The sequence below is a fragment of the Octodon degus genome, unplaced genomic scaffold (assembly GCF_000260255.1).
Source record: "Octodon degus isolate 3935 unplaced genomic scaffold, OctDeg1.0 scaffold00009, whole genome shotgun sequence".
Lineage (NCBI taxonomy): Eukaryota > Metazoa > Chordata > Mammalia > Rodentia > Octodontidae > Octodon > Octodon degus.
In genome coordinates this window covers 13,492,087-13,498,971 of record NW_004524585.1, presented here as the reverse complement: position 1 = coordinate 13,498,971, position 6,885 = coordinate 13,492,087, and the positions used below count along the sequence as shown (strand labels likewise).

The 6,885-nt window shown below is 46.7% G+C and overlaps 1 pseudogene; it reads right to left on the bottom strand.

Annotated features, from left to right (window-relative positions):
- The window catches only part of LOC101568484, an 18,057-nt pseudogene extending 16,588 nt beyond the window's left edge, over window positions 1-1,469 (bottom strand).
- Between the last annotated feature and the right edge of the window lie 5,416 nt (window positions 1,470-6,885).

Genomic DNA, 6,885 nt, shown 5'->3' with positions numbered 1-6,885 from the left:
TACTTCCCCTACCTTGGGGCAGGCAATTTGCATTACAATGTAAGGTGGGAAGAGAAGCCAGCTGCTTGAGCTGCTGCTACTTCTCCCTTGCACGCTTGCCGCCATGAAAGGTTGCTTTCTGCTCTGTGCTGCTCTGCGTTGGACCCAGCTGAGTATGGACTGAAACCTCCAGTAACTGAGCTAAATAAACCTTTCCTTCCTTCATTTTGTGTGTCGGGTATTTGTCCCAGCAACGAGAGAAGAGTAACTAAGACAGGCAGTTCTAAGGGGACGTCAAATTGTAGGTTGGTGTTTATGGGCCATTGCATGTTGGGGAATGGAGGGGAAGGCTGAGGGATCACTGAGACAAACTAGTACAGGGGTAGCATGAGTGGAACTAGAAGTGTCCCAGAGTGTGGGGTTGATGAGGGAAAAGGGAAGTGGGAGGGGAAGCAGGCAGCACATTGAGGCTGGGGATGCTGGGTGATGGGCATTCTGGGGAGAGAAGTGAAAGGGAAGTGGAGCTTTTGGAGATCTCTCCCCATGAGAGGTGTGGGGCAGGTTGGCAACATAAAGCTATTATGAGCGAAAAATAGTGTGTGGAGTTGGAAGGGAACAGACCCTGTCTGAAGGGGTTGTATAGGTTGGCCATTAACTCCCATGATGGAGACTCTAGATCTAGTATAGTGACCTGAAAACTCAGGAAGAACATTATATGTGGTAAATGGGCACATTCTAGGGCCTATAAGGAATTATACAGCTAGTTAAGGGCATATTTCAACTGCTGCCATCTTTTTTTTTTTTTTTTTCCTCCTAACCGACCTCTGATTTTGGAAAACAAAAGGGAAGAATCTCTCTTCTTTTTGAATTATTTAAACTGTTATAGTGGCTTTTCTCCAGTGGAAGAGAAAAATTTGTCCTTTTAAAAGGAAATACCTGAGGCTTTGGCAGGGTGGGCAGTGGCCAGAAGGGCCTGTGCCACCCAGTTTTTGCCTACTTCTTTGTGGTTTAAACCCAGCCTAGGACTATGATTTTCTGACTAGATCTCTTCCTTGTGTAAGTATAGATAACTTTTTTCTTTCTTTAAGCAACAACAACAACAACAACAACAACAACAACAACAACAACAACAACAACAACAACTTTCTGCAAAGCTTTATTCCAGAGGGGCTCAGTCCAAGAATGGCAGCTGTCTTCCTCATGGTGGCCAGCACGTTGCTCAGCTCCTCACGCTTCCTCTTGGTGCGGATGTGCGTCCCCACCCTTTTCTTGATGAACTTGAGGGCGTGCTTGTCCTTGGAGACCTCGAGCAGCTCCATGGCGCATCGCTCATAGGAGGCAAAGCCGCACACCTCCCGGATCATGTCCCTCACCAACTTGGTGTGCTTGGTGAGACGTCCTTGGCGGCGGCTGTGCCTTGGTTTGCTCACATTCTTAGTCACCTTGTGGCTCTTGTTGAGGCCCAGGGCCATGGGACAGTGAAGGACCATGGCTACTCTTCGTTGATGGTTGCTGTGGCGGAAGGCAGTATAGATAATTTAAACCCCTGTACCTGATAACCTGAACAGAACAAATAGACAGCATTTAAATTTTAATTGAAGAAAGGACCGGCCAAATAGCTCAGCGATTAAAGTGCCTGTAAGCAGGGGGATGGGTGTTCGATCCGCTGGGGCATGCTGAGACATTGATTGAGACTGGGCATGGTGGCACACACTTGTAATCCCAGCATTTGAGAGCTGTAAACAGGAGAATCACTATGAGTCCAATCTAGTAGTGAGACCCTGAACACCCTGTAGACCCTTTCCTAAAATATAAAATAAATAAAAATAAAAAAAAAATAATTGAAGAGATTCCGAGCATACAAAAGTAGGGCCACCTCTGTTCATAGCTTATTTTACTATGGGAATAAATACAAAGGACAGTTTTCCCAGTTAGCTACATTCTGGTTAAGTGGAGTCATCAAGGGACTCTGCCTGCAAGTTGCGCCATCAAGGGGTTCAACTGAGTGGCTAAGAGAACTTTGCTCTTATTTCATGAAATTAAAGGATTGAGGCCAACAAGTGCCTTTTCTCTCTTCTCCTTAATGAGTTAATGGATCTAAATCAGAGACCAAAGTCCCCAGGGTGGGAAACATCCCTCTGGATGTGATGATGCCAACATCATTCGGACAGAGAGGTCTGTCCAGGCTGTGTTAGGGTCTCATAAGGGATACTGTGTGAAACCCCCAGGTCTCTTGCTTCTGCGTGGAGTGCTGTCTTGAAGAGTCCTCTCTTTCTCTCTTCAGGTCCCAAGCTGAGCCACAGGGAAACATCTCGGGTTTGGCAGCCACGCAGATTTCACTGACTTTACCACTAGACCTATTACTGCTGAGTGGGAAAGCGCTGATCCTGACAAGCTAAAATAGGAGCAGCTTACCTACTTTTGCATTATGATTTGCATATGGACTGGTAGATGGCAAGAGATAGATATGGGATGATACTTTAAATTATGAAACTGTTCTTTAGTTACGCCATTTCTGCTTAAAATATGCAAGGCAAAATGAAATGCCTTATGTTCAGGCCTTTGTGACTGTCTATCAAAGGGAATGTCAGGATCTAGGGTGGTTAGAGTGACTCAGGAGCAGATAGATATTCTTGATTGTCTCATCCTGAGACCCCCACATGTCTCCCAGGGGATGCTGGCCTCCAAACTATTTGATGGGACTAGGAATTCTCTTCAGTCTCTCCTTTGTAGTTCTCAGATCAATAAATCAAATCTATCTCCTCCAAGTAACTCAGGAATTCCATCAGAGCCTAGTGTCCAAAAGGACCTGGTGACAGATCAACCCCTCCTCATGCTCCTCTGAGTATGATGTCCTACTACTAACCTGATGTCTTACTGGGTACACAGAGACAGCTCTAAGCCCCACAGGTCAAACCAACTTCTCCTGCCCCTAGGAGCAGTCCCGGGGTGGAAGAGAATACTTGAGTACAGGTCTGTTCCTCAGTCAGAGATGGATAAGAAGTCAGGAACTATGCAAATTAATATGGGCTTTAAAAAGGAAAATTACCCTGGAAAGGTTCTTACCCCTCATCAGACTGTAATATAGTGGGAGACTAAGGAAGATGTCTCATGTGTTAGCAACTCTTACCATGGAGGTAAAGAAGTGTGTTAAATCTTTTGTAAATATACTAATATAGACCCATCTTCCAGAGAGGGAGAAGCACTGGTGAGACATCATTTTATCTGTTAATCACCCCAAACATTTGGCATAAGCTAAAAAACTTCAGACAGGTTCGCAGACACCTCTGGCTCAATTGCTGCACACGGCTTTTTCTGTATTCAACAATTAGGGGCCCAGAGAAGGACAAAATTCAAGGCTAATATTGTAGCTGTCACAATTCTATACTCACCAAAGTCATATAGGGAAAAGCCCAGGGATAACTATGGAAAGGTTCCTGTTTCAAGGATGAGAGACCTGGGCATGGGGCCTGAGATTGCACCAAGCCCCCACCAGGGCCCTGACCTGCATGTGAGGCGGCCAACACACCTGACCTGTGGTGCTGCCAGAGAAGGCCTACTCCAGCCAGAACCCTCATTTCCTCCTCTGGCAACCTGCAGTGGGAACCTGCAGTGTCCCTATCCATGGACACCCCCATCTCCTCTGAGGAGTCCTGGGTAATCTTAGATATCATGAGTGAACCAATTCAAATACTTCATTCTCTTTTGACTTGTCTAGAAAAACCTCTGCTGGATCTATAGCCATAGTTGGGGTTGAGGAGACCCCTAGTCAGAGAGTCTTTGTAGCTGTGCTAATGGAAGCTGCTGCAATGTTAACTTTGGGACAGAGACTAGAAGTCCTGGCTCACCATCAGGTCACAGCTATTCTGGAGGCAAATGGGTATTTGTGGTTTGCAGGAGAATGGCTTACCAAATAGCAGGTCATGCTCTTAGACCCCTGAAATGGTTGTGCAAACTTGCACTACTCTTAACCCTGTTTCTTTGATGCCTACAGATCCAGAGCTTAGCAGCTCTCATGAACACGTGATCTCTGAGGCCCATGAAACCAGGCAAGACGCCACTGGCCTGTCCCTCCAAAACCTTGAGGATGTGTGATTCACTGGTGGAAGTGGCTTTGTCAGGAAATTCTACAACTCCTCGAGGCAGTCCATCTTCCCAAGCAGAGTACAGTCATGCACTACAAGGGGCACCAAAGAGACTGACCTGATGTCAGGATACCAAAGGCTGAGAGAAGATAAGAAGGGCAGTCCTACCCTTTCAGGCTCGAGCCTTATCCCCAGGTCCTGAGGAAACCTTCTGGACTTTCCTCAAGGGACATAGTGACAAGCTACAGAATCCTACACAGGAAATGGTTCTCAATCCTCTGGAAAGGTAGAACCACCTGGACCCTAATGTAAGCTCTGGTAAAACTCTGCCCGGAGTTGTCTGAGTCCTGGTTCCAGTTACTACCAGTAGTTCTCCATGAGAACTCATAATGTGCCCCAAACTGGGCTAAGCTTGACTGATATGAGACGTTATGTGGGAAGTCATTTCTATCCTCTGATATGATAGTGGACCCAGATACAACAAGGTTCTCACAATATCTCACTAATCTGAGCCAAGTACAACAGGCTGGCCAAATGTATGGGAAGAATCCTTTTGGCTTCTGGCCCAGAGGAACTGTCTGGCAAACACAGTGCTCATAAAAACTTGGAGAGAGGGGGTAGTTGCTGACCAGTAAAAGCCAAAATGGAAGGGCCCATTCTCAGTGATCTTTGCCACTCCCACGGCAATGAAGGTGGAAGAGACAGTTACATCTTTCTAGAATAAAACCAGTCTCACCTGAATGTCTGAGAAACAAGATCACCCAAAGTGGAGAAGCTACTCCTGTGAGCCTTTGGAAGACTTGAGGCTTCTCTTCAAAAAGCAAGACTCTATATAGCTGGACATGGTAGCACACGTCTGTAATCCTAGAACTTGGGGAGGCTGAGGCAGGAGGATAGTTGTGAGTTTGAAATCAGCCTTGGCTACAAAGTGAACTCAAGACCAGCCTGAACTGCATAACAAGACCTTGTCTCAAAAAGAGAATAAATAGGGGCTGGTGAGATGGCTCAGTGGTCTAAAGCACCTACTTAGAACAAGTTTAGCAAAGCACAGGGACTGCGGTTCAATCCCCCAGCACCACATGCAGCCAGCCCTGCCCCCAGGTGGGCTGAGCTGGCCACACACACACACACACACACACACACACACACACATAAATAAAATTAAAAAAAAAAAAAAGAGAGAATAAATAAATAAATAAATAAATAAATAAGACTATAGTGCTACTACAGAAAGCATGGAAATCTGACCTGCTTGTCATATTTAAGCTAATGCTGAAGCGCAGTGGTCATTAACTGCTTTCTCATGATTTCTGATAGGTTTTTCTTTCTTCAACCCAGTAGGTCACAGCACTCCAACGTAGTTGGAGAACATGCAAGCCCCAGTAGGTAGGGTCTGTACTGCCTTCCAATCAGAAGAAGCTACAGAAGACAGACTTCCACTCCCTCAGCACCCTGTGAAGGATCATGGGGATTTGTGTCCTAGGGGGAATGAGGCAGGAGATTAGGGCATGGCAAAGCTGGGAAGTAGACTCGAATGTTAATAATAAGATTTTGCAACGCAAGTGCAGAACAGTTCCCAAAGCTCTGCATGCTGACTTTTTGTGAGAATGTAGATGTTCTCACAGGTTTCCTTGAGATTTGGACAGTATAAAAGGTCACAGGTTCTGGGCATGGTGGTACACACCATCATGTATCTAATCCCCACACTCAGAAGACTGAATCATGAAGATTACTGTGAGTATGAGGCTATCTTATGCTCCATAGTGACTTCAAAGCTGGCCTGAACTATACAGCAAGACCCTGTCTAAAAAAAAAGACACAAATGCCAAGAAGTGCTTGCTATCCTTGGTCTCATGATAGCCTGCCCTGCTTTCTCCAGGGCTTCTTTCTTTCTTGCTTGCTTGCTTTCTTTCCTGCTTGCTTGCTTGCTTGCTTGCTTTCTCTCTCTCTCTGTTTTTCTGTCTGTCTCTCTGTCTCTGTCTCTCTGTCTCTGTGTGTCTGTGTCTCTGGCTGTGTCTGTCTGTCTGTCTGTCTGTCTCTCTTGAGGGTCTCCCTATGCAGTTTGGGCTGGCCTTGTGCTCACTTTTGTAGCCCTCAGGATGGTCTCAAACTCACAGAGATCCTTCTGGCTCAACCTCCTGAGTGCTGATTGCAAGAGTGCGCCATCCAAGCCTTGCTATCCCTGTCCCCAGGGCATGTTGAGACTATAATTGAGACTGGGCATGGTGGCACACTCTTGTAATCCCAGCGCTTGGGAGGCTGCAAACAGGAGAATCACCATGAGTCCGATCTACGTAGTGAGACCCTGTACACCCTGTACTAAATACATTAAAAAAAAAAAAAAGCTGTGTGCCACCATGCCCAGTTCTGGGGCTGCACGGTGGGGCCTACATCCAGGGCCCAGATGGTACGTCCAGGGCATACTTTGCAGAGGCTGGCAGAAACACCAAAACGATATGCAGGATTTGGAGGCAGACTTATTTATGTCACTGGGCACTGATTGGAATCATTTTTAAAACTGATGAGGCCTTGCTCTCTGGGGGTCTAGGGCTTATGTGGAATAAGCAGGCAGGAAGTACAGAGGTGGAGTGGAGCGCGGCTTGTCACTTGGGGACTGATCTATGCAATATGTATCACAGTGACCAGCTTTGCATCCCAGTGATCAGCCATGTGTAAGAAACAAAAGTATGGGGGCTGTAATTGAAACTATTACCTGGGCACCTAACAGACCGAAGGAAGCTGGTGTGTGCATGGGGGGCGGCGAGGGGGCACAGCTGGTGTGTGCGTGGGGGGCGGCGAGCGGGCACAGCTGGTGTGTGCG